The following is a 27,641-nucleotide window of genomic DNA, read 5'->3' as shown; positions in this document are numbered from 1 at the left end:
AAAGAGCCATCTACACACAGAGAGGACTATGGGAACTGAGAGTGGTTCACAATATAGCATTCTCACTCTTTTTGTTGTTGTTTATTTGCATTTTATTTTCTTCATCATTTTCTCTTCTGATATGATTTGATTTTTCTTGTATAGCAAGATAATTGTATAAATATGTATGCATATATTGATTTAACGTATATAATGTTTAACATATATTGGACTACTTGCCATTTAGAGAAAAAGGCGGGGAATTGGAACACAAGGTTTTGCAAGGGCTAATTTTACAGAATTATTTATGCATATGTTTTGAAAAATAAAAAGATTTTAATAAAAAATAAAAGAGGCAATAGGTGCCAAAAATGCTCTCACTGCCCCCCCCCAGGAAATACTTGACTTGCAGTTTTATTCTGTGTTAAAATATGATTAAGAGAGGAAGTAGCCTTGTTAGTCATTTTTACATTAGTACAAATGACTATCAGAGTTTTCTTTGTTGGATAGCAGAATGAATGGACAAATAGAGCATGTGGCTCTTGAGTTTCTTGCAGAAGAAAAGAAGAAAGAGCTGGGATCATGGAAAAGGAACATAAAAGAATTAAGGCTCTATAAATAACCTAAGTAGGTGCCTATTCATTCCATTCTACAGAAAATATGATGGAGTTAAGACACAGGAAAGAGAAAGAGCTACAATAGGTCAGTATGCAGTCTCATTCATTTGCATTGTGAGCACTGAACTCTTCTTCCTTCATATGTTTTGCTATTATTAGAACCTGATTGATGCCTCTTTAGGAAATCATGCTAAAATACAAAATGAACCAGGGATTATTGCCAAACTAATCAATATTATGGCAGCCCAGAGTCTTTCCCCATTTCTTCTTTTTCCATGATATCTTTAGGTAAGTATTCCTTTTAAAAAAGTTACACAATGAAACTGTCCCAGTTGACTACAATCTGGGACAGTGGAAGTTCATACTTTAGCCAGCAAATTCCCTGGGTTTGGTAAAGGCATTCATTTACATCCAAAGTCCCCAAGTAGAACAAATTTCAGGCCAGCCATTCTGCTACAAGGATAATTGACCCTACAGAACCATCTGTAGGACAGGTTCAGAACTTTAAAGTTCTCTCATGCCTTGGGAGGAAAAAAATAAAAAACAAAACCCAAAACCAAAACGAAACAAAAAACAACTTGACCTGTGCTATTTCTGCTGGGGGTTGCCTTATTTATTACATCTTGAGATGATTTGCTGGTTAAAGCAACCTCACTCTGCTTCATCAAAGTCAAAAGAGCTATCATTCTCAAATACTCAATAATGACTTTAAAAAGTGATTATGAACTAGCTCATTTCTCCATGCAGAGAGCACTACAGTAATAATCCAAATTGCCTGTGACTTATGAGTATATTTGGCAACAACTACTAGCTCCCACTGTAGTGTGAAATTAACACCACAGACTGAGCTGTGGCATTAATGGAGCACAGGGGAACTGATTATAGCCTTATAAATTCAAAAGCAACCTCTGCTATTACTTAATTAGAATCAGGATATGTGCATAAATTATGGTAACATTCACTAGGCCTGTTATGGTTAAAAAATTTGTCAGCTTCCTTATTATACCAAAAGTCTCTTCTTTTAACTTTGTTTTTTTTTTTTTCATACAAACCTGCAATTTAGGGGGGAGATAATAAGTTATATGTAAAAACTTACTCAGAAAAGAAACTTGGCAGATTCTTTCTTTAAGACCAGTAGTATTTTACCTCTAACAGAAGTTCTTAAAAAATTTTTTTAAAAACCTTACCCAACTACTGTTTTAATTTTTTTTAATTTTTAGACTATAAAATTTATTCCATTTCTCTGATACACTACTGAAATTTACTTCTTGGTAGTATGACTTTGGAGCTATTTTTTTTAACATGACTTTATAGAACAAAGTATTTTTCTTCACTTTAAAATAAACGTAGTTTTGACCCTTTTTTCTTTAGATTAATCCATTAATTTTTTTTTAGTATTTCAACAACTACATTTCAATATAATTGGTTACTTTTGCAATTCCATATCTTCAACTTTATTAATTTAAAAGCATTATTCTGAGAAGAGGTACATAAGCTTCATCAGACTGCCAGAAGTTTCATAAAGGAACATACCAAAGTCAGTTCATAATAGCAAATAAGAGCCAATTAATTATATAATTTTCACTGTGAGCACTTACACAGCAAAATTTGCAAACACTATAAATTGTTTACTGTTTTGATGATTCCCTAGACTTACAAAATTAATAGAGAAAATATTGGTAGTACAAATAAACTTGAGTGCATTATAAATCTACCCTTGTCTCCTCCCCCTCCACCTTCTTATAGAGTTGGTTGTTAAATAGTTACCAACATGCCATTGATTCCAAAGCACACAAAAATTTAAGATCCCCTATTTTAGAACTTTAACACAGAGGTAATAAAGAGAGAAAGAAACTGTAGGACCATGAGATACCTTAGAAATACAACAGTACCCAAAGTAAGATTCCCCTCAGGCAACTAAGATAATATTTAGTGTTAGAAACCATCAAATCAATCAAAAAATAATTGGAGAATTGAATTCAGATGTTTAAAAAATTGGGGGAATTGAATGATTAAATTTTAAATTTTTTTTTTAAATTTAAAAAGAGATCGATTCTTTTTAATGTCTCAATTGGCTTTTCGCTGCTACTACAGAAAAGCCTCCCTACCCCATTTCTCAGATAGTTACAGATTTACCAAAGAGATTGCACATGTGCACATAAAGAGACAACATTAACTAAATCCTTTCCTGTTTTCAATTACATTCAACAAGCCATTTTATTCTCAATTGGGTATGGTCCATACGTTAGCAATTCAATATTTTAAAAATCAGATCTCTAAATTGGCCACTGTGGAACTGGGTTTTAAAACACAACAGACTGAACTTGTAAATACAGAAATATGCCAAATAAAATTACCATTCCTCATTAAATGCTTTGCCTACTTGCCTTCCTCCATAGAGGCATCACTGTTAGTAATATGAAGGAAGCCAAGAATCTTTTTGATGGAGTGAATAGACCCTAGCAAACGGCCATATTTCTGGTAGCAATCAGGTGGGCCCCAGGGAGGAATACTGACAGGATGGTTTTGTTCCTAAGTGGGCCTTTGTGGAATTTTTTGCATTGACAGTTTTGAACTGAGGTCCACAGTTATTAAATACAACCAGGAAGCCAAGCTATAAATGTCAAGTTGTTTTGTATAAATATTATTTAATCACAAGTTGACTTTCTGAGATAAGCAACATAATATAGTGAACACAACATGCTCTGAGTCTTTTCCCTGTAAAAGATCCCCCTTTTCCCTTGTACATTTTAAGTTCCACTAGGAAACTTAGCCTACCTTATGGCATCATAATAAAGCTTTTGCCCTTTTGCCTTTTGGAAGATGGCCTGAGCCTGTGAATTGTTTCTTGATAACGTCTCACCTTCATGGCTTCTACCCTATCGTTTTGGTTCCCAGTATGAGAAAACAGTCTGTTGCCTCAAGGTTCCCAGTCAAGGTAAGCTTCCCTTTGCCCTGAAGTTGGGTTGTCCTTTCAAATACTTAGGAAGACTTTTGGGTTTTGAGTCAGGCCTGTCAAGTTGAGGGCTCTTATAGAATCTTGATTGGGAATACCTTGTCTTGGAAATATCTACAGTTTGCTTCCTCTCTCTCCAAGATGCTGGCAGAGGCTAATGATTGCAGAAATTTTTGGTTTCTCCCTCCCTTCTCCTTTTACAGCTTACTGGAAAAATAGGCCAGTTTTCTTCTGTACCCCAGGATTTACCTTTAAGCTGCCTTTTGCAGAACTGGAATAAGGTCAGTCTTCAAGAACTTATGTAACACTGACTGGCCTCAGTCTACTCTGAAGGATCAGGAAAAAATGGTCCATCAGTGGGTCTCTTGTTTTCTTTTTAAATTAGTATATATGCTTTGTTATTCTGTCTGTGTCTGTGTCTCTGTGTTTGCAGAATGTCTGTCATGTTTGTGAGCTAGATTCTGTTACCTTGAAAGATTTAAAATACAACCAAGGGGGGGGGGGAATCTTCTACTGGCTGGGGTTAAAGAGCAAAATTATTTATATATATATATTTTTTTTTTCTTTTAAGACACTATGATCAAAACTTTTATATCATAGCCTTAAGTATAATCATTTTAGGATTTCAGTAATTTATCTAAAATATATATTAACATCATAAAAGCTGTTTTTCTTTAATAAGTAATGTGGTGAAAATTATGAGAGAGATAGAGTATTAACTGTTTCCAGAATCTAAAAGCAGGACAAAAAAGGGTGAATATAATTTGTAATTTGGAAAATTTTGGGGGAAATGTATTAAGAAGCAAGTCAAGCCTTTTTGTAATCTGTTAATGGATTTTGAAGTAACTAGAACCCACTTTTGTGTTTCAACAGAAACACAAACCACTTCATTCTGTAAGGGGATAATAACTGAACCCATCTCCTAGGGTTGTTGTGAGGATCACATGACTATAAAAATACTTGGCATGGGGCAAATGCTATATGAATGTTCACTTTTTTATTGGATATAACTGCTTGGATAACTTTATATAGATCTTTAGATGTGACCAATACATATTGTCAATTTTGTGATAAATGATTTTCTGTGTAAGGTAATTTGGAAGCACATTCAAGTAAATCAAGGTCACCCTGATTGGTAATTAATGGGATACCCAAACCTAGGCTCATGAGGAATAGGAGAATGGTGCATAGAGAAAAGAGTCTCTTTCTTTTTTTCACCCTCTCTCCCTCCTTAACTGCCACAGGGATGGATAGACAGAAAAGAAAATGAAGAGACAGATTTAGAGAGCTGTGCCAGTAAGAATTCCAGGGTGAAGGTCTTCATTCTGAAATAAGAACTGACATCCCTTTCTTGGCTCACAAAAAAGAAAAGAGGTTTGTGTGAATTGTGAAACAACCAAAAGATAATTGCGATTGACTGGAACATTTAGCTAGAACTTAGGAAAATTACAAACCAAAGTTTAAGTGCTGGTCAATTGTACTGTAACCTTTTAAATTGGTGGGTATGTTAAAATTGGAAATTTGGTTATAAATTAGATGATTCCTACCCATTTTTGTGGTAAGATTATATTTTATCTGAATTTTAAAAATAATTAAAGGAACAGGAGGGGGAAGCCCAGGCCCTTTCCACAACTTCCCACAGCAATAGCTTGAAAAAAGTAAAAATTCCTACTAGTTGGGTCCACTTCTGAGTGATATGACTCAGTAAATACTAATTGATAAGAAATGGGTGAATTCTGAGATTGTAGAACACAAATTTGGTTTGTCATCCAGTAATTTGAATGTTATAAGCTAAACAACTAAAAGAAGGGGAAACCTTTGTTTAAAGTCTATAGTTATTTTTTCAACTCAGCTAAACCTGTTTTTATAGTGTTTTATAACTACAATTTAAGGAATTGCTTGTAAGTTTAGAGGAAGTTACACCTAAACTAATTTGGCTATCACTTATGAAAATTGTAAGATTGTTAATTAAATTATTTGGAGTTACTGTCTTGATAAAATCTAAAATTGGTGATTGTTGTTTATTCAAAGCATTTAGCCTTAGGGTATGAAAGTATGCTGCAGAATTACTTTATGACCTCCACTCTTTCACAGAATGGGGGAGGTGTCAAAGAGCATAACCCACAGTAGCCCTAAAGATAGGGTGGACAGGCAGGAGCAGCAAGCTCAGTCCCTTCTTCTCTGTGATTCCCCTTATTTATAAAATTGCCAGATTTCTTTAAACCATCTTGTGAGCAAGGTCATCAGCCCTAAGATAGTTTAGAATATAGAGTTCCTGAACAATAAACTTGGCTTGCTAAGGATTTCCAATCTGTTTATTATATAGAAACAATTTCTAATTGTTGATCTTTTTACCAGAATAAATTCAAACTCAAGGAGGAGAAAAAATAAAACAAGTAAAAGATATAAGTGAAATCTACGTGTGTTAGTCATGGTAAACTTTGTTATTGTAATAGAACTAATTTAATTGGTTGTATTGTGTCACCTTAAAGTTGTTCCTATTAAAGGGATTCTTAAAGCAGTAGTCAATGTTTATTTACTTTTGAACATGGTTATAGTCAATACTTCTTATTTAGGATATGTGATTCTTGAAAGCTGAACCTACCTGAAATTAGTAAAACTTGCTGTTTGAGATAAAATCTCTTGGAACTATAATTCAGATATGATTTTCTGATCATTACTGGATCATTAAGTCACTGACCCACCATTTAAGAGAGATTCCATATAAGGCTGTGATCCTGAACTCTTTACAGGCGGAGTTCTATTTCTGGGCAAAAACTGGGAGAATAACCTTTGCTTTCACTTAAGGTGGGATTCTTCTGGCTCTGTTTCCCATAATGGTCTTTTGATCAGGAATGCTTATCACCTTATTATTCCTGACTGACTGAGATTACTGCATTATTAGTTGCCAACTACAATTCTTACTGGAACTCATACAAGCTAAAGATGCTCTATAATCATATCCCTGCTTTTCTTTTATAGTAAATTTCTATAATAAGAGCAAGTAGACAGTAGAAGACATGAGCACAATGCAAGTATGTAATATCTCACTGTTTTCAGCATGAAAATATGTAGTCATTATATCCTGAAAGATCTTGTAAATGAGTATTTGACTTTGTCATCTGTCTATTGCTACATACATATCTATTGAAATAAAGTCCTTAAATATTTCAAAATGAGGTAAGCCTAATTAGGCATTGATGCAACTGTTTGTGGGACCTAATTGTTATTGATCATTGAAACTAAATCAGAAACATCTTCAGTGTGGTTTGGAGAAGAGAATTTTAAGGATTTAAGTGTAATTGAGTAAAAGTCAGTGTTTTCTAAGTAAATTCATTTCTGCAATGATTCAACCTAGGAGTAGAAAGTCTTGATCTGCAAAAATGTCTTTACACATGTTTCTAGGCCAACTGAAAATCCACTCAGTCTGGCATCCTCACTACCCAATGTCTAAACCCCTTTTAAACATTTTGGTACATGTATCCTTGGCCACCTCCTTTACTGTTTACCATACTACCTTTCCTATCCCACTTCTCATTAGACTTGTTTCCTCTAGGCTTCAGCTGATTCACCTTCAATAATGGCAAATACTGGATACCATCTTGTTTTGACCCTAAAATTCAGCACTCACTGTATACTGCTTAGACCAGCTTCTGTGCCCTTGAGTACATCATCTCTTTGAGTGGGACTTGTAAGGCAGAACTAGCTTTATGCTTACTTTTATCAGAAGCAGCTTCAGATGGCAGAGACCATCACCATGTACTCCAAAAGATTTTGATTCTCATTTAGTTTAAGAGGGCATGATGGGGTAGACCACAGCAAAAGGCTATGTCCTTAGTAGCAATCCATTGTCCAGATGGGCCCCAAGGAGGGATACTGAAAGGATTTTCTTATCCCTAAGGGACCTCTGTGGAATTTTTTGCATTTACAGTATTATTTTGAACAAAAAGAGCTATCTCGAACTGAGGTCCACAATTACTATATACAATCAGGAGGCCAAGCTATAAATGTCAACCCTGGAAGTTGTTTCATACAAACATTCCTTAATCACCAGTTGACTTTCTGAGGCAAGAAACTAGCATAGTTAGCACAGCTTGTTTCAAATCTTTTCCCTATAAAAGGTTTCTCCCTTTCCCCTTGTAAATTGCATATTCCACTAGAGAATTTAGTTCACCTTATGGCATCATAACAAAGCTATTACCCTTTCACTGGAAGATGGTCTAAGCCTGTGAATTCTTTTTTGATACTCCTCTGCTTTAAGACTTGTACCCCATCATTTTCCTCTTACCCAGAATTAATTCTATTTACCTTGGGTAAATGAGGACTTTTGAGTTAGTCAATACTTCTTACTGTGTTAAGTCTTGGACTGTGTTAAACACTGATAAAACAACAAACCAAAAAAAGTTACCCAATTCAAGGAAATTACATTCTTTAGGGGGTGATGGTGGGGGGTCATTTATCACCTAGCCTGAATCATTGGTATTGCCTCAGACAAACAGACCTGGGAAAGAGCTTAGTTTTAAAAAGGCCAAGATCTCCTACTGTATCTGAAGTCATCTCCAATCATCCTCATTTATATCTTGCTACTTTTCCTAGATGGCTCTGTAGGAGAAAGTGAAGATGGTGACTTTACACAGCTCTCTCTCACTTAAATCAAGACATCACTTTCCTGATGTCATTAGTCTTTTTCAAGAAACAAGGACAAACAATAATCTTCAGGTAAATAGTAATTGCCCCACAGGAGATCCAAATGAACAGTTCCAGTTGGGCAATGCTGTTCTTTCTTTTTTTTACCCTCCCTCCTTCCTTCCTTCTTTTCTTCCTTCCTTCCTTATTTCCTTCCTTCTTTCCTTCTTCCCTTCCTTCCTTATTTCCTTCCTTTCTGCCTTCCTTCCTTCATTCTTAGTTGCCTGTTTACTTCTGGCCTGCCTTTCTACCTTCCTTCTTTCCCACCCCTCCTCTCCATCTATCTACATAGGGAATCAACCTTATCTAAGAGTACTCTACCCCAAAAATGTAAATTTTATTCATTGAATATATATAGCTTTTATGGAAACAGAGAAGAATAGACCTCAAACCCTGAGGACACTATAGCCAAATCATCTCCAGGTGAAGCCCCAAAAAGTGATATGAGTTGGTCTCTATCTCACAAGGCTCTCTTGGAAGAATTCAAAAAGGACCTTAAAAAAAAATTAGAAGAAAAATGGGGAAAGGAAATGAGAATATTCCAGGAGAGTTTGGAAAAGGAAACACAGAAATTATCTGAAGAAAACTCCTTAAAACTAAATATAACAAAATGGGAAAAGTGATTCACTCTTTACAAAACAGATTTAATGAAATGGAAAAAAGCATATAACTCCTTACAAAATAGATCTGATGAAATGTAAAAGGAAAACAACTGGTTGAAAAACAGAATTTGTAAAATGAAAAAAAAAACCCTAATGAACAAAACAATTCATTTAAAAGTTCAAGCAGCCAAATGCAAAAGGAGATTTTTAAAAAAGCTAGCTGAAGAAAATAATCCAGTAAAAATTAGAATTGAACTTATTAAAGTGAATGTTCAATGAGATATTAAGAATCAAACAAACAAAGCCAAAAATGAAAAAAATAGAAGAAAATATAAAATTATTCATTGGAAAATCAACTGACCTGGAAAATATATCCAGGAGAGATAATCTAAGAATTATAGGATTACCTGAAAACCATGATGAAAAAAAACAGCCTAGACAATATCTAACAGGAAATCATCAAGGAAAACTGGCCTGATTTCCTAGAACCAGAAGGTAAAACAGCCATTGAAAGAATTCACCAGTCACCTCCAGAAAGAGACCCCCAAATAAAAACTCCAAGGAGTATTGTAGCAAAATTTCAGAATTCTCAGATCAAGGAGAAAATACTGCAAGCATCCAGAAAAAAAAAAAAAAAACTATTCAAATAGTGAGGAGTTACAGTCAGGATTACCCAGGATCTAACAGGTTCCACTCTAAAGGATCAAAAGGAATGGATAATTATATTCTGAGGGGCAAATGGGCTTGGATTGCAGCCAAGAATCAACTATCCAACAAAATTAAACATTATGCTTCAGGGAAAAAGATGGATATTCAATGAAACAGGTGAATTTAATTTATTTCTGATGAAAGGACCAAAGCTGAACTGAAAATTTGATCTTCAAATACAGAACTCAAAAAAGCATAAAAAGGTAAAAAAGAAAGAAAAAAAAACTTCCTTTTAAAAATTGAAAAGTTTGTATCCCTCTATAGGAACATCTTAAACTTATGTTTAACTTTTAAAAATGGTATCTCTGTTTTGGGTATGCTTAGAGGTATAGATATAATTTGATTTTATTGTGATGATATAAAAAAGAAATTAGAGGTGGAAGGGGGATTGTACTGGAAGAAGAGGAAAATGGAAGCAAAATGAAGTAAATCACATCTCATGAGGAGGCAAAAAGGACTTATTACAATTGAGGGGAAGAAGGAAAGGGGATGTGCATTGTGTGAACCTTATTCTCGTCAGATTGGTTCAAAGAGAGAGTATTAGACACATTTAGCTTCACAGAGAAACATGTCTCACCCTATAGGGAAGAAGGAAAGGAAAAGGGGAAAGAAAAGGGAAAGGCTAATAGAAAGGAGAATATGTTGTTTACAAAAAACACATAAAGAGTAAAAATAAAAGGCTGGAGCAGAATCTACTATGTTTCAGTTGAAGTAAAAAAAAGCTTTGAGTAGCAATCCTGATCTCAGATCAAGCAAAAGCAAAAATAAATCTAATTAAAAGAGATAAGGAAGGAAACTAGATTTTGCTAAAGAATACCAGACATAATGAAGTAATAGCAATACTAATCATACATGTACCAAGTAGTATAATATCCAGATTCCTAGAGAAGTTAAGAGAGCTACAAGAAGAATTAGACAAAAAAAAAAAGAACTATACTAGCAGTGGATCTCAATCTTTCTCAGAATTAGATAAATTGAACTACCAAAATAAATAAGAAAGAATTGAAGGAGCCAAATATAATTTTAGAAAAGTTATGAATGATAGATCTTTGGAGAAAACTGAATGGAGACAGAAAGGAATATTTTTTTTTCTTGGTGGTACATAAAACCCACAGGAAAAATGAACATCTATTAGGGCATAAAATCCTCAAAATCAAATACAGAAAGGCAGAAACATGATGTAATAAATGGCCAGGGAAAAATAGACCCAAAATTAATTGGAAACTAAATAATCTAATCCTAAAAAATGAGTGAGTGAAACAACAAATCATAGACACAACTGATAATTTCATCCAAGAGAATGTCAATAATGAGACAACATATCAAAGTTTATGGTATGCAGCCAAAGCAGTTCTTAGGGGAAGTTTTATTTCTCTAGATGCTTACTTGCATAAAATAGGGAAAGAAAAGATCAACGAATTGGACATGAACCAAAATATGCTAGAAAAAGAACAAATTTAAAACCTCCAATACTAAATTTGAAATTCTGAAAATAAAAGGGGAAATTAATAGAACCGAAAGCAAGAAAACTACTGAACTAATAAACAAAAACTAAGATTTGATTTTATTAAAAACAAAAAGAAAATGGATAAAGCTTTAGTTGATTTGATTAGAAAAAGGAAAAAAGAAAATCAAATTGTTGGAAACAAAAATTAAAAAGGTGAGTTTTCCACCAATGAAGAGTAAATTAGAGCCAAATTGTCCAACTTGTTTACTAATTTTATCCAACTACATGCTAATAAAACTGATAATCTAAATGAAATGGATGAATACTTATAAAAATATAGATCATCCAGATTAACAGAGCAGAAAATAAATTACTTAGTTCCATTTTAGAAAAAGAAATTGAACAAGCTATTAATCAACTCCCTAAGAAAAAATCTCCAGGGCCAGATGGATTTACATGTTAATTCTATCAAACATTTAAAAAACAATTGATTCCAACACTATGCAAACTATTTGGAAAAATAGGGAAAGAAGGAGTCTTACCAAATTCCTTTTATGACACAAATATGGTGCTGATACCTAAACCAGGCAGGGTCAAAACAATGAAAGAAAATTATAGACCAATTTCTCTAATGAATGTTGATACAAAAATCTTAAATGAAATATTAGCAAAGCAATTACCGCAAGCTACCCCAAAGATAACATATCATGACCAAGTAGAATTTATACCAGGAAGAGAGCGCTGCTGCAATATTAAAAAAAAAACAAAAAAAAAAAAAAACTATTGGTACAATTGACTATATCAATAACCAATCTAACAAAAAAGCATATGATTATCTTAATAGATGCAGAAAAAGCATTTGATAAAATCCAACACCCATTCCTATTAAGAACATGAGAGAGTATAGAAATAAGTGGAGTTTTTCTTAAAATGATTAGTAGCATATATTTAAAACCATCAGCAAGCATCATATGTAATGGGGATAAACTAGAACCATTCCCAATAATATTGGGAATGAAACAAAGCTGCCCAGTATCACCATTACCATTCAATATTATATGAGAAATAATAGCTTTGACAATAAGAGAAGAAAAAGAAATTAAACGAATTAGAGTAGGTAATGAAGAAACCAAATTATCAGTCTTTGCAGATGATATGATGGTATACTTAGAGAATCCTAGAGAAGCAACTAAAAAACTATTAGAAACAAAATTTTTGCAAAGCTCCAGGATACAAAATAAATCCACACAAATCATCAGCATTTCCATGTGTTCCCAACAAAGTCCAGCAGCAAGATATACAAACAAAAATTCCATTTAAAATAACTGTAGATAATATAAAATATCTGTAAGTCTTACTGCCAAGACAAGATCAGAAACTATATGAAAACAAATACAAAACCCTTTCCAAACACAGATCTAATCCATTGGAAAAATATCAAGAACTAATGGGCAAGCCAAACTAATACAATAAAAATGACAATACTACCTAAATTAATCTACTTATTCAGTGCCGTATCAATTAAACTCCCAAGAAATTATTTAGTAAAAAAGTTCATATGGAAGAACAAAAGGTCAAGAATTTCAAGGGAATTAATGAAAAAAATGCAGATGAAGGTGGTTTAGTTGTAGCAGACCTAAAACTGTACTATAAACAGTGGTCATCAAAACCATTTGGTGCTGGTTAAGAAATGGAGTAGTTGATCATTGGCATAGAACACAATAATCAATTTCTATAGTAATCTAGTATTTCATAAACCCAAAGACACCAGCTACTGGGATAAGAACTCACTATTTGACACAAATTGCAAGGAAATTAGTATGTCAGAAATTAGGCATTGACCCATATCTAACACCCAATATCCAGATATGATAGAAATGGTTTTATGATTTAGACATAAAGAGTGATAATATAAGCAAATTAGGAGAATAAAGGATAGTCTACTCCTCAGATCTAAGGAGGAAGGAATTTGTGACCAAAGAAGAACCAGAATACATTATGGAATACCATATGGATAATTTTGATTATATTAAATTAAAAAGGTTTTGTACAAACCAAACCAATGCAGGCAAGATTAGAAGAAAAGTAATAAATGGGGTGGGGGAATTTATATCTAAGAATTCTGATAAAGATCTCATTTTTAAGATATATATAGAGAGATTGACTCAAATTTGTAAGAATTCAAGCCATTCTTTAATCGATAAATGGTCAAAGGATATGAACAGAATTTTCAGATGAAGAAATTAAAAGCATTTCTAGTCATATGAAAAAAAAAATGCTCCAAATCACTATTGATCAAAGAAATGCTAATTAAGGCAACTCTAAGCTACCACTACACTCCTCTCAGATTGTCTAAGATGATGAATGATGAATGATGGAGGGGATATGGAAAAACTGGGCCACTAATACGTTGTTGGTGGAGTTGTGAACTGATCCAGCCATTCTGGAGAGCAGTTTGAAACTATGCCCAAAGGGCCATCAAAATGTGCATACACTTCGATCCAACAATGTTTCTACTGGGCCTATATCCCAAAGAGATCATAAAGGAGGGGAAGAAAACCACATGTGCAAAAATGTTTGTGGCAGTCCTTTTTGTAGTGGCAAGAAACTAGAAACTGAGTAGATGTCCACCAGTTGGAGAATGAATTAGTTATGGTATATGAATGTTATGGAATATAATTGTTCTATAAGAAATGATCAGCAGCATGAAGAGAGACTTATATGAATTGATGCTAAGTGAAGTGAATAGAACCAGGAGAACATTGTACATAACAACTTCAAGAATATATGATGATCAATTCTGATAGACATGGCTCTTTTCAACAGTGAGGTGATTCAAGCCAGTTCTAATGATCTTGTGATGATCTGCACTCAGAGAGGGGATTGTGGAAATTGACTGTATATCACAACATATTTTCAACTTTTTTGCTGTTGTCTACTTGCTTTTTGTTTTCTTTCTCATTATTTTCCTTTTTGATCTTATTTTTCTTGTGCAGCATAATTGTGAAAAATGTATAGATAAATTATTGAACATGTTTAACATATATTGGATTACTTGTGACAACAAGTAATACAAGTATAGGAGGAAATGGGGGAAAGGAAAAAAATTGAAACACAAGGTTTTGCAGGGGTGAATGTTGAAAATTATTTGGAAATAAAAAAGCATTTATTTTAAAAATATCTCTAAAAAGGGGGAAAAAGGAAAAATTATAAAAATATAATTACAGGACAAAATAGAACTTGAAATATACTAGTGGGAGACCTTAACTTTCCTTTCTCAGAATTAGATAAATCTAACCAAAAAATAAACAAGAAAGAAATTAAATAGGTGGATAACATTCTACAAAAGTTTGATATGACAGATATCTGAAGAAAATTGAATGGGAATAGGAAAGAATATACCTTCTTCTCAGCAGTGCATGGAACCCACATAAAAATTAACAGTGTAGTAGGAAATAAAAATCTTACAATCAAATACAAAAAAGCCAAAATAGCAAACATCATTTTCAGATCATAATGCAACAAAAACTGCATTCAGTAATGCACAATGAAAAGAAAAATTAAAAAGTAATTGGTAATTAAATATTGTGCTCTTAAAAAAAGTAAATCAAAGAACAAATAATACAAGCAATAATTTCATTGACTTAAGGTACTTAAGGGAAATTTTATATTTCTAATATTTCTAAAATAAAGATAAAGAAGATCATCAATAAATTGCTCATGAAACTAAAAAAAACCTAGAACAAATTTTAAAATCTCCAATTAAATTGGAAGTCCTGGAAATCAAAGGAGAGATTAAGAAAATCGAAAGTAAGAAAACCACTAAAATAATAAATTAACCTAGAAACTGGTTTTATGAAATAAACAAAAATTACCTAATAAAATAGATAATTGGTTAATTTGATTTCAAAAAGAAAAAAGAAAATCAAATTACTAGCATCAAAAATGAAAGAAGTGGCTTAGAGGATAAAGTGTCTGACTATGGCTCCGGGGTATGCAGGCTGTTGAGCCAGTGAAAGACTTGCCCGGGTCCCAGCTTTACTGTATCTGGATTCCTTGAGACTAGCCAGATGGGGAAAAGCTACTGGAGGCTAGATCTTCCCTGAAAAAGCTGTCCTGAAGGCTAAGTGTTTCCCTGAACCTGTCTACATTCTGAGGCCCAATGGAAGCCTCTGTTGCATTTTGGACATGGGGTACTGGGTCTTGTTCTCCCACCCTGCTTTCTCACTCTGCCTCTATACCAACATTGAGCTTTCAGATGCCCTACTTTACCACACTGAAAGCATTGACGTGTCTCTCTAGAAGTCCCTTGCCAGAAGGGACCCTGTCTACCCATGTTGGGATCTTGGGAAGTCTGCATCATAGTCTGGCTATAAAAGGCACTTGTGCCCACTGTGGCACAGCGTTTTATGAACTCCTCTAAAGGAGCATCCTTGCGCAGTCCTAGTATAATCCTTCTGCACACCTCATTAGCATTTTCCTTAGCAAGTTGCCTTATTAAAACATCTGTTGATGCATTTTCCCCATTAGTTCTTGTGATAGCAGTCTGCAAACGTCCCACAAAGTCAGCAAAGGGTTCATGTGGCCCTTGTGTTATTTTTGTGAAGGCCTCACCTTTGTCATTTTTATTGTGAATCGAAGTCCACGCTTTGATAGCATTAGCAGCAATTTGCTCATATGCTGCTACTGGATAATTAATCTGTGCTGTGACATCTGCATATGGACCTATACCTGTTAGTAGGTCATAGGTGATCGCAGCATGAACAGCATTTTGACTATTTTCTTGGGCTTGTATCCTACAGAGCTCACTATTTTCAGAAAGCCACATGTAATTTTGTCCAGGTTCTAGGCATACTCTGGCTATAGATTTCTAGTCATTAGGAGTCAAGATTTCAAAAGCCAAATTCTGTAATAGCATCTTAACATAAGCTGATGTAGCCCCATAAAGAGTGTAAGCCTTTTTCAGGTCTTTAATGATTTCTATGTTAAAAGGGGCGTATCTTCGACTTTGTTGACCGGAGGCATTAAACTGGGAAATTACAGGAAAGATATGTGGCTGGAGCTCTCTGACGTCCATGCCCTTTTCTTTGGCCTTCATTAAGCCCTCTTGTAATCTACTCATAATTGGATACTGGGGATGCTGGTGGGGAGATGATGGTGCTGTCCCCCCCCCCCCACTGCCCCTCCTCCCTCCATCCTGGAGGGTGGAGTTGATGGAGGAGATTCAATCACTTGCTCCTAAGGTGGGGCTGAAGCTGCCTCCTGAGGTGGAAAGTCAACACACCCTTGCTCACTTAAGTTTCCATACCCTGTGGGTATATGGTCATTAATCTCTTCATTGTCTTCCTCCTTAATATCATGGCTGCTCTGAGAAGGAGCAGGAGCAACGGGGTTTTTCTTTCTTCTAGGGATAGGGTTTCTTAGTGCTAACTGAATTATATTGTATAAATAAAATACCTTGATGGAAATTGAATGAGGACCGTTTTCATTGTAATATGCAGACACTGTTGTCCAACCAGGGACCAGATCTCTCGAGAGATCTGCTCCTGCTCTACGAACCAAGGGGAGATGCAGTTTAATGTACCCACAAGTCTAGCTACCTGTTCCCAAGTTATAAGTAGCCCTTGTCCTTCTATCAGCTTCAGCATGCTTTCTATAGCACCACTAGTGGGTGGGGTTGAAAAGGTTGAAGGGGTTGAAGGGGTTGAAGGGGTTGAAGGGGTTGGGGGTGGGGATGGAGAGTTTTTAGCTAGTATTTGTCCCATTTTAGCCAAAAAAAGATTACTGGTTTAGTTTTTAAGAACAATACTCACCCAAATTCCTGGTCACCGGAGACTTCTTCAGTCCTTGGTTCCCACCGTTGGGCACCAAATGTGAAGATCGTGTATTTTTAAAATCAGCAGGAGTCAGGAGTTCAGGTTAGGGGAAAATCGTCAGTCTTTATTCTCAGTGAAGAAGGATCGGAGGCGGAAGAGAATCGGCGATAGCAATGTGTGCAGCTGAGTCAAGAACCTAGCTAGATCACCAGCCACACGACCAGCAGCCAGGAGAATGGAACCCAGGCCCATCTCTCCCAGCTTCTCTTCCTGTTCCTCTCTCTGCCTCCATCCACCAAAATCGTCATTTCCTGTACAACACATCAGGACTTGCACAGAGAGTGGGCAGGTACCATTCTTTATCCAATCATGTATATTAATAGAGTATAGCCCAATTACTATTTAACCTCATGTACTTGGGACCTAAGTGCATCAACTCAAACTTCAGCCCATTACATCGCACCCTTTACAGCAGAGGGAAAAATGGAAATCAGATCCCTCTTTACAGAAGGGAAGAAGAAAAAAGTCTTTTGTGACATTGTTATTTTTCAAATAGGCACTGTGGTGGGCAAACCACCTACACCAACCTCAGGAATAAATACTACTGGCTGGGGGCGTCTGTCTACATCAAGAAAGGATCAAGATGTATGGGAAATGCCCAGACAAAGGCATAAAGGCAGCCTGGAAGCAGGATCACAAGGAATGCTTCAGGAAGACACTTGCACGGATAGTCACTTCTTACTAGCAGCTTTTTGGGATCCTGGAGCAGATTCCCAGGGGAGCTTGCTTTTACCTTTGAGGCTGTGGACTACTTTACAAAGTGGGTGTGTGAGCAGCAGGCAGATCCTCAGCTGTTGAAATTCGACTTACTGGAAGGGATCCATTTGCAGCTTCATCCTCCAGCTAAATCAAATTTTGAAAATACCTTTGAAAATGCAATTGTAACCTGGTTCTGAAATACAATCTTCAAATAGACTGGTACCTGGAAAATGCCAGGTTCTTTATGAGGAAACTTCTTCCTCTAGTGCTGATAACAACTCTGACCAACTGGGACCATATGCCAGAACAGATACTTGGGCTACTTCAAGACTTAGGGAGGCTGGAGATTGATTCAGAAGAGGCCTCCTCTGCCCCATCCCGAACTGTCCCAGAGATCCCACAGGGTTCCCATGACGTCAGAGGGACTCCCTGGTAAAAGCCCAAGGCATAGAAACATGTGTGTATTGTAACTGACTTCCTGATGAGAAGGACAGTGATGTGTTTGTTGTATTACAGTGTGACAAATGCCTAGCATGTGCCCAAGACAAATGTGTGACTTAGCAGCATGGACAAATGGACCTGAAAATCAGCTTCTGGTGAACAAAACCTGCCTCCTGGCAGATGTTGGAGCAGATTCAGGGCCAGAAACCTTCTCCAGAGCTCTGGAAGCATGGAAGAGTGGGGCAAGCATCGTGGAGAACTTAGGAGGGCTCTGCAGGCTGCGGGCACCACTGGATGTGCTCATTCATCATCTTCCTACCTTCTAGCTGATAGGCCTTGAGGCTACATGTCTGCTAGGTAAAGACTGATGTGCCTAGATCCTGCTGTGACTGGTGAAGTCACTCAAATCTCCAATGTCTGTTCAGTGTATTCTTTAATATTTGATATTTTATTTTTCCCAGTTACATGTGGAACAATTTTTGACATTTGTTTTTGAAACAATTCCAGCTTCTCCGCTTTCCTCCCGCCGCCTCCCCTCCCCACTGGGGAGACAAGTATGAAAAATATCAACACCTATGGGATCTTTGTAGTCAGAAGTCTTAGACTGCCTCATTCATTTTCATTTTTGTTTCCACTTCCTCCTTCACAGAGTCATGATGATCAGAAAACAGTCAAAACCTATCTCTTAGATGCCTGCCAGAAAAGGTGTAGCCACTGTGCCCAGTATGCATATCTGGCTCAGGACTCCTAGCTCACCACCTCTCTAGAAACACATAGGGTATTCTTTTATTAAAAGTTGGTATATTTGAGGATTAGTTGAGAAGTTTTGCTTTGACAAAATTTAATATCAAAATAATTTTAAAGTTTTTTTTATTTGTAAGCCCCCAAACAAAAAAAAATTAATTCATTTAAGATATACAGAAAGAAAGAAAGAAAGAAAGAAAGAAAGAAAGAAAGAAAGAAAGAAAGAAAGAAAGAAAGAAAGAAAGAAAGAAAGAAAGAAAAAAAGAAGGGAAGGAAGGAAGGAAGGAAGGAAGGAAGGAAGGAAGGAAGGAAGGAAGGGAAAAAAAGGAAAGGGTGAATTGGTGAATTTACCACCAAGGAAGAGGAGATTAAAACAATTATTAGGAGCTATTTTGTCCAATTATATGCCAATAAATTTGACAGTCTAAAAGAATTACCCAGGTTAACAGAAAAAGAAATAAAATGGTTTAAACAACCCAATGTTTGAGAAATATATTGAATAAGCCATCAATGTGTTTCATAAGAAAATATTTCCAGAACACAAACAAATTTTAGCAAACTTTTAAAGAAGAATTAATCACAATATGTAAACTATTTAGGAAAATAGGTGAAGAATCAGTCCTACTGATGAGGATGTCTAGTTTTGGGGGCTTCTGTTATGGGAACCAAAAATATGATAAGGTGAAGTCTAGTTTTTCAGGGTTCCTGGTCAGGGAACCAAACTATGATGAGGTTTAAGTTTTGGGGTTCCCTTTTGTAGGGAACAAATGATAAGGTCTAGATTTAGGGAACCAAAATGAGATTAGGGTTTCTAGTGGTCAGGGAATTAAATAATAAGGTTTAGTGGCAGGTTTGGGGTTCAGGGAACCAAATGGAGAGGCTTGGCTCCCCTGCATCCCCTTGGGATTTGGTGCAAGAGTAGGGAGTTTTGGGGAACCCCCTTCTGGCGGCACAGGGATTCTCCGTAAAGGAATTTACAAACCTGAAAACCTACACTGATAAAAGATTTATTATAGGGATTGGGAAGTAAGATTAGAAATCCTGACAAAGAGACATAAAATCTCATTAGGGAAATAGGTGAGATAAAGAGAGGGTAGCACTGGAAAAGAATATTATCCAGTGGGCAGAGGCTTCCTTGGCATAGCATGGCATAGCATATAGCATGGCATGTTTAGACCCTCTTCAAAGAGAAGATTTTAGATTGGTTCTTTTATAATAGGAGTTTTGGTTACAAACTGGGTTTCAGCTTAAGCTGAATTTGAATAGAATTCAATGAGTTTCTTTAATTCAATACTGTTGGAATTCTTTGCTCAGGACTGAACCAACTCCACCTAGATGGGGTTTATCTGATTCCTTGGGGCAGTCTTTTCACTGAGGTAGAGTTGAAGGAGATTTTCTCCTTCAAGGAGTTTTAGAGTTTTGGGGTCCCTTCTTCCCTACCAAATTCCTTTTATGACACAAATATGGTGCAAATACCTAAACCAGGAAGAGCTAAAACACAGAAAGAAAAAATATAGACAAACTTTCCTAATGAATATTGATGCAAAAATTTTAAATTAAATGCTAGCATTACAGCAATATATCAAAAAGATTATGTACTATGACCAGGTGGGAGTTATACCAGGAATACAGAGTTGGTTCAATATAGGAATAAGTAACCATGTCAATAACAAAAACAACAGAAATTGCCTGATTATTTCAATAGATGTAGAAAAAGCTTTTGACAAAATTCAGCACCCATATTAAAACACTCAAGAATATACCAATAAGTGGAATTTACCTTAAAATGATAAGTAATATTTATCTAATAACCATCAGTAAGCAATATCTGTAATGAATATAAACTAGAACCCTTTCCAGTATAATCAGAGGTGAAATAAAGGTGCAATTATCACCTTTATTATTTACTATTGTACTAGAAATGTTAGCTAAAACAATAAGAGAAGAAAAAGAAATGAAAGAAATTAGATTAAGCAGTGAGGAAACAAAACTAACATTCTTTACAAATGATATGATGTTATGCTTAGAAATTCCTAGAGAACTAACTAAAAAACTACTTGAAATTATTAACTTTAGCAAAGTTGCAGAATATTAAAAAAACCCACATAAGTCATCAGCATTTTTATATATGACTAACAAAGTTCAGCAACAAGAGATAGAGAAATTCTATTTAAATTCATTATAAACAATATAAAATACTTGGGAGTCTACTTGCCAAGACAAGCCTAGGAACTATATGGACACAACTATAAAACATTGTTCACACAATAAAACATATCTAAACAATTGGGGAAAAAAAACAGTTGCTCATAGGTAGGCCAAATAATCATAACAAAAATGACAATTTAACCTAAATTAATCTATTTAGTACCATACCAATTAAACTATTAATTTCTTTTTCTATAGCATTAGAAAAAATAATAATAAAATTCATCTGAAAGGAAAAAATTCAAGGATATTAAAAAAATCAATTTAAAAAAATGCAAAAGAAGGTGGTCTAGCCACTCCATATCTCAAACTGCATAAAAGCTGTAATCATGAAAACAATTTGATATTGGCTAAGAAACAGAATGGTTGATCAATGGAATAGATTAGGATTAAATTGCATTATAGGAAATGATCATAGTAATCTTGTATATGATAACCTCAAAGATCTAAGGTTTTGGAACAAAAACTCATTATTTCTCAAAAATTGATGAAAAAAACTAGAAAATAGCACGTCAAAAGCTACATATATACCAATACTGAATATCAAAATAAGGTCAAAATAGGCATATGACTTACACATAAAAGATGATATTATGAGCAAATTAAGAGAGCATAAAATGGTTTATCTGTCAGATTTATGGATAAAAGAAGAATTTGGGACCAAAGAAGATTTAGAAAGATATAGAAATGTAAAATGGATAATTTTGTTTATATAAAATGAAAAAGGTTTTGGATAAACAAAACCAATGTAACCAAAACTATAGATACATAAAAAAAGGCAGAAAACTGGGGGGGGGGAAGGGGGAGGGAAATGGAGCATAGAATTTTGTAACAATTATCTTTAATAAAGGCCTCATTTTTCAGATATTTAGAGAACTGAGTCAAATTTATAAAAATACAAGTGATTCCCCAGTTGATAAATAATCAAAGGATATGAACAGGCAGTTTGCAGACAAAGAAATCAAAGCTCTTATAGTTATATAAAAATGTTCTAAATCACTATTGATCAGAGAATTGCAAATTAAAAACTCTGAGGTAATACTTCTCACCTATTAGAGTGGATAAGATGACCAAAAAATGGGAAGAATCAATGTTGGAGGGGCATTGGAAAGAAGGATATTGAGGAACTATTGGTAGGTGTTATGCAGTGCCCCAGTCATTCATGCTTTAGGAATTGTGCTAAAAATATAAATAAATTATCCACAGTTTTTGACACTTTAAAAAGCCATTACTGGAATTAAATCATTTGGAGTTGGACTTAATTTAGTTAAGTTTAGTCATTAAAGTTCAGGATTGAAATACAATGAAACACTTGTGGACTAACATAATTCAATAAAAAAGAGTTTGCTTAACAATATAACAGTATAAAGATGTCAAAAGGATATGATCACTGATCTAGAGAGATACAACTCTTTTCCTTCTGCATTTGCATGGCAACAATATCCAATCAAAAAAATATGTCAATTTACTTGGCAGTGAGAGAGTCATTCAAACCAGTGTAAATCAAGTTTTTAATGCCTCAGATATATAGGCCAAGTTGTCCCCTTAAAGAGAAGTCAATCTAGTTTAAATTGGATAACGGCCATTTCTATCATACCCAGGAAATCAAAGACAAAACACTGTTGTGCAACAAGAGATGATTAATATAAAGAAAGTACAATATGCAGAAGCAGAAAACAATAATTAAATCACTTTTTAAAAAAACTAAATGAAAGAAACACTTTGAGTTATTGAAAAACTAATGAAAGCTACAGAGAACAGATAATGAAACATACATCACACTTTCCCTTTTCCCCATCCTTAGGTCAGAGAGGTAGGAGATCTAATAGGAGAGAATAGGGGATATATTTTTAGATGAAATCACTGTATTGGATATTTTTGTTTAAATATTTTTCTTATCACACATGAGCATTCATTCAGGGTCCATATGTGTATTTGTGAAATTAATTATGATATAAAGAAAAAAATCACTAAAACATTAAAAAATAATAATAAATTTAGCACCTTCTAAATTTGACACCTAGAAGAAAACACTAGTAACTGTTCTGCTCCTGGTTCTGCTGTTGGCAAAGGGCTTATATTCTAGGTCTGTTACCATAGTTATTCAATATATCGATAATCAGCACATACCATTTTCTAAACATATACACACAGAGTACTACTCACTACAAAGTAGTGAAATCATAGGTCAAAATGCAGGTCAGTGGAGCATTAGGCTTAAAAGGAAAAGATTGAAAAGGAATGAAGTAGGGCGATGGAACATCCATTAAGAACAGCAGCATGTTAATATGAAAGGATTTGAATACTGTACAATTTGAAAGAATAAAAATCCATTCCTTCAAAAATGGTCTTAATATAGTCTATCACAAAAGACTGTAAAAATTCCAAATGGCTTGCTATTATATATAGAGGATAAATAATGTTCTTTTGAAAATTTGCCTAAGCACACACATTTGCATTTATTGAATTTTTAAGCCCACAATATACTAGTATCATTAGTTGTCATGTCACTTTCATTCCCTCTTATAAGTGATTTTATTTTATTTTTCCATCTTTTTTAAAAAGACGATTACATAATGAAGTTACAAAAATATTGCTGCTGAAAATAAAGATGCAGAGTATAATTTTGCATATTTTCTAATGCAAAAAGAGTAATAATAACCATTTACAACCAAGCAGAGTCTGTGTGTCATCTTATTATTGTAAATGTATTATACTGAAGCTGAGAACTCAGACATCCTGCCTTTGGCTGCTTTGAGTCTAAAATTACATTCACTTCCACATATTTATTAAATGACTACATGAAACACAGAGCTGGACTTAATGGAAAGAGTGTGAAATGGTAGAAAGAGTACTGGATTTGAGGTCAGGATTTCCTCTGGTTATTACTGCCTATGTGACCTATAAATCACTTGATGTCTCTGGAGCTCCATTTCTTTATTCATAAAAGAAAGGTGCTGAATTAGATGGTTCCTAAGACCTCTTCTAATTCCAAATGCATGTAGGTATCATTGAGGTGAGGAAAATGTTTCCAAGATCATTTGTTTGGTGATGACTCTTTGTATAAGAATGTATCATTTCAGGTAGAGAGAAGGATCCAGGATTCCTAGCCTCCTCCTATTTTTCCATTTAACAACCTGACAGGGACACTTGAATCTAGTGATGCTGGCCTCTTTATCTCATCTATTTTTTACAGGAAGCCTCCTTCAATTTCTATTAATTCTAGTACTTTCCTTCAGTTAATTATTTCCTATTCATTCTTTGTATTCCTATTCATACTTTGTATATATATATATTTCTTTGCATGTGGTTTCTCCCATGGGAGAGCTACATTGTAAGCTACTTGAGGACAAAAACTATCTTTTACCTCTTTTTGTATCTTTAGAGATTAGCACTGTGCTTAGTGCAAAGCAGGAGCTTAATAAGCGTTTATAGATTGATTGAAATTCAAAATAAATGATAATGGTGAGCTGATGAGCATTAACTAGCAAATAATATCATTTCCTACTTAATCGTGGGAGAGGGAAGCTAGATGGAGTAATGGAGAGAGCGCCTGGCCTGGAGCAGGAAAACTAAGTTCAAATTTGGCCTCAAATACTTGCTAACTATGTGACTGTGGGCAAATCACTTAACCTTGTTTTTCTCAATTTCTTCATCTATAAAATGAGCTGGAGAATAAACTGGCAAAGCACTCTACTATCTTTGACAAAAAAAGGGGGGCATTATAATGACTTAAAACAACTGAACAACAAAAAATTAATTCCAAGAATCTACAGATTACATGACAAAAAGCAGCCTGAGCTGCCACAAAGGACATCAGGGCATTTGAAATGGAAACAAATCCCTGGCAAGACAAGCAATCGGCAACCACTCCTCTCTTGGTTGGTGATTTCAAGATTGGCAGCCAGAAGTGAGGAAACTGTAATAAAACTTGAAAGACCAGGCAGGAACCAAGTTAAAGTACAGTTGGGTTAAAAGAGTCAGTAATGCAAAATCAAAATAAAGTCACAAACTTAAGGTTCAAACAAAGAGAATGCCAAAATCACATGTACAATAGGAGAGGGGGAAAAAAGTTAGAATCAAAGTCAGGTAGAGATATAATATAAAGTCAGATACCAGAAAACGACTAGAAATCAGTAGCTAAAGTATGGTGCCAGACTTAGGAGATTTTGATAGCTTGTTCAGCTTTTTGGAAAAACCCCAGAAACTTTTATAGTCCTTAAGTCTAAGCTAAAGTCACATCTAACTGGAGAATTATCAGGAGACAGGCAAGAAGAGGCAAAAGGCAGCAACCTACTGGAATGTGAAAAGGAAGTGTCCATTCTTGATAGTCTCCAGCTAGAACACATACACAAAAATTCTTAGTTTCTTGCATTTATAGGGAAGGTTGGAAAGCAAAAGAAACAGCATTTGGATTCTCAGTCACATAATGCTGATCCTGAACAAAGACCATGAACATCTACCAGTTTGAGGATCTTCACAGCAATGTGAATGGACTTCAGATGTTCATTTTTCAGATTTCCTGGCATTAATTTAAGCCACAGATATTAATATATCATTCTTTAATGCCATTGAACATCTATATGCTATACTAGATACAGTGATGAGATCCTGGATCACTAGATAGGGTTGGCAGAGAAACTACTGACAAAAACACTCCCTAAAGCAAGAAGTGAAGGGCACTAATAGGGACTAGTTTAACGTTACAATCCCACCCTCACTGAAGGTCGTAGGAAGTCCCACTTTGATGTGTTCTGCAGAAATCCAAGTTATGTCAAACCCCCAAGGTTAAATTTCCCTTATAAATCTGTCCATGGTCCAAACCATCTTTGCAGAATCTCTTTGGGGTTATAACACACCACAGCTTCTGTCTTATGGTGTCTTTCTCCCTTCTTATAATAAATATCTCTTTTAGAGTGCTAAACTCCTCTACAGATTTAGTAGATCTGTTAAGGGCATACTCTCACTTCATTGTGTGTGTGTGTGTGTGTGTGTGTGTGTGTGCGCGTACCCTTTCCCCTGGTGAATACCACTAGAGAACTTGTGTTTTTTCTTTGTGAATTGTTAAAAATCACTTTCCTGTCTAACTATATGGTCTCCCAATTCTGTTTCATATTTACCATTCCTAGTGTCTTTGTATCTCTTCATTCCTCTTCTAAATAAACCTACCTTTTACCAAAGAGAATGGCAATTCTTCAGATAAATTTTTCTGCTAAAATATCTTCTCTAAACCTTCTCTTATTATCCAACTGTGAATTAATTTTAACTTTCTACTTTATGCTTCCTTTTTTAACGAATTATCCTTGCTAACTAGAAGTTCTTAAAAAGTGGCACCTAGAAATGAACACAATAGTTCAAATTTGGTCTAACTAAGGCAGAGTATTAAGAGATTATCTTCTTCCTGGTACTGGACTTTTTTTTTAATCTCTTAATTAAATCTAGGATAATAATAGATTTTGGGGGTGCCACATCATATTGTTGACTCATTTTGAGATGTTGGTGAACTAAAACTCCCACATCCTTCTTCAGATAAACCATAAGTCTTATAGTCATACCTTTCCCATCTTGCATTTATGAAATTAAGTTTTTAAACCAAATATAAAACTTTACATTTGCCCCTATTAAATATTATCCCAATAGATGCAGTTCAACATTTTAGCTGTTTGGCATCTTTCTCAATTCTAACTTAGCCATCTGATAAATTAATTATCTCATTCAGCTTTGTGTTTTTATTAACTTTGATAATAGCATCTTTGTCTTTATTTAAATCACTGTTAAGAATATTAAATAGAATGTGACCAGTATAGGTCCAAGAAGTATTATTAGATACCTCACTTCATGTTAATATTAACCCATTAATGACTACCTAATCAATTCTAAATCTACCTAACTAAACTGTCATTTAATTTTCATCTTTTCTATCATGCCCCAAAATATAAATATCATGCCTGGGAGAAATGTTGTCAAATGGTTTTCAAGAACTTAAATATACTATATTTAAGGAATTCTCCTAGCTCAGAGGAGTCAAATATGTAGATTACATGTCACTTGCAGCCCAGAATATTCTAGAATATGGCTTGAACCAAATTAAAACATAATCCTACCTGATTTGGATGTATTGATATATTAATAAAAAAGAAATTACATAAATAGGTGTGATTTTCTAAGTTGCTATGTTTTAAAGAGATCTTTATGTATACTTTAGTGGCCCCCATTTCTGAGTTTCACACTATTGCCCTAGCCTACTCATGTAATAATCTGGGAGAAAGGAAGAAAGGAGGGAAGGAAGGAGAAAATGAAAGAAAGAGAAGAAAAAAAATTAATGGGGGAAGAAGGAAAAAAGAAAAAGAAAGAAGAAAAGTCTGATATCTATTCTTGATAAATTCATGCCAACTTTTTATATTCATTGTTTCCTTTTATAATTGTTCACTAACCAACACTTTAATAATAATATATTTAGATTTACTAAGTATTAAAATCAATTTCACAGGTCTATTACTTAAAAATTCTTTCTTCCTTCTTTTGAAAACTGGGGCGACAATCTCTACTTCTTTGACATTTCTACCTTTCTCCTAGATCTTTCAGAAATGATCTACAGTGGCTAAGTATTCACATCTTTCAATCATCTGAGAGATGTAGGTTTTATGGGCCTGATAATTTGGATTATTTAGGGAAATT

This window comes from Sarcophilus harrisii, chromosome 1 (assembly GCF_902635505.1).
Source record: "Sarcophilus harrisii chromosome 1, mSarHar1.11, whole genome shotgun sequence".
Taxonomy (NCBI): domain Eukaryota; kingdom Metazoa; phylum Chordata; class Mammalia; order Dasyuromorphia; family Dasyuridae; genus Sarcophilus; species Sarcophilus harrisii.
This window is presented reverse-complemented; position numbering follows the sequence as displayed.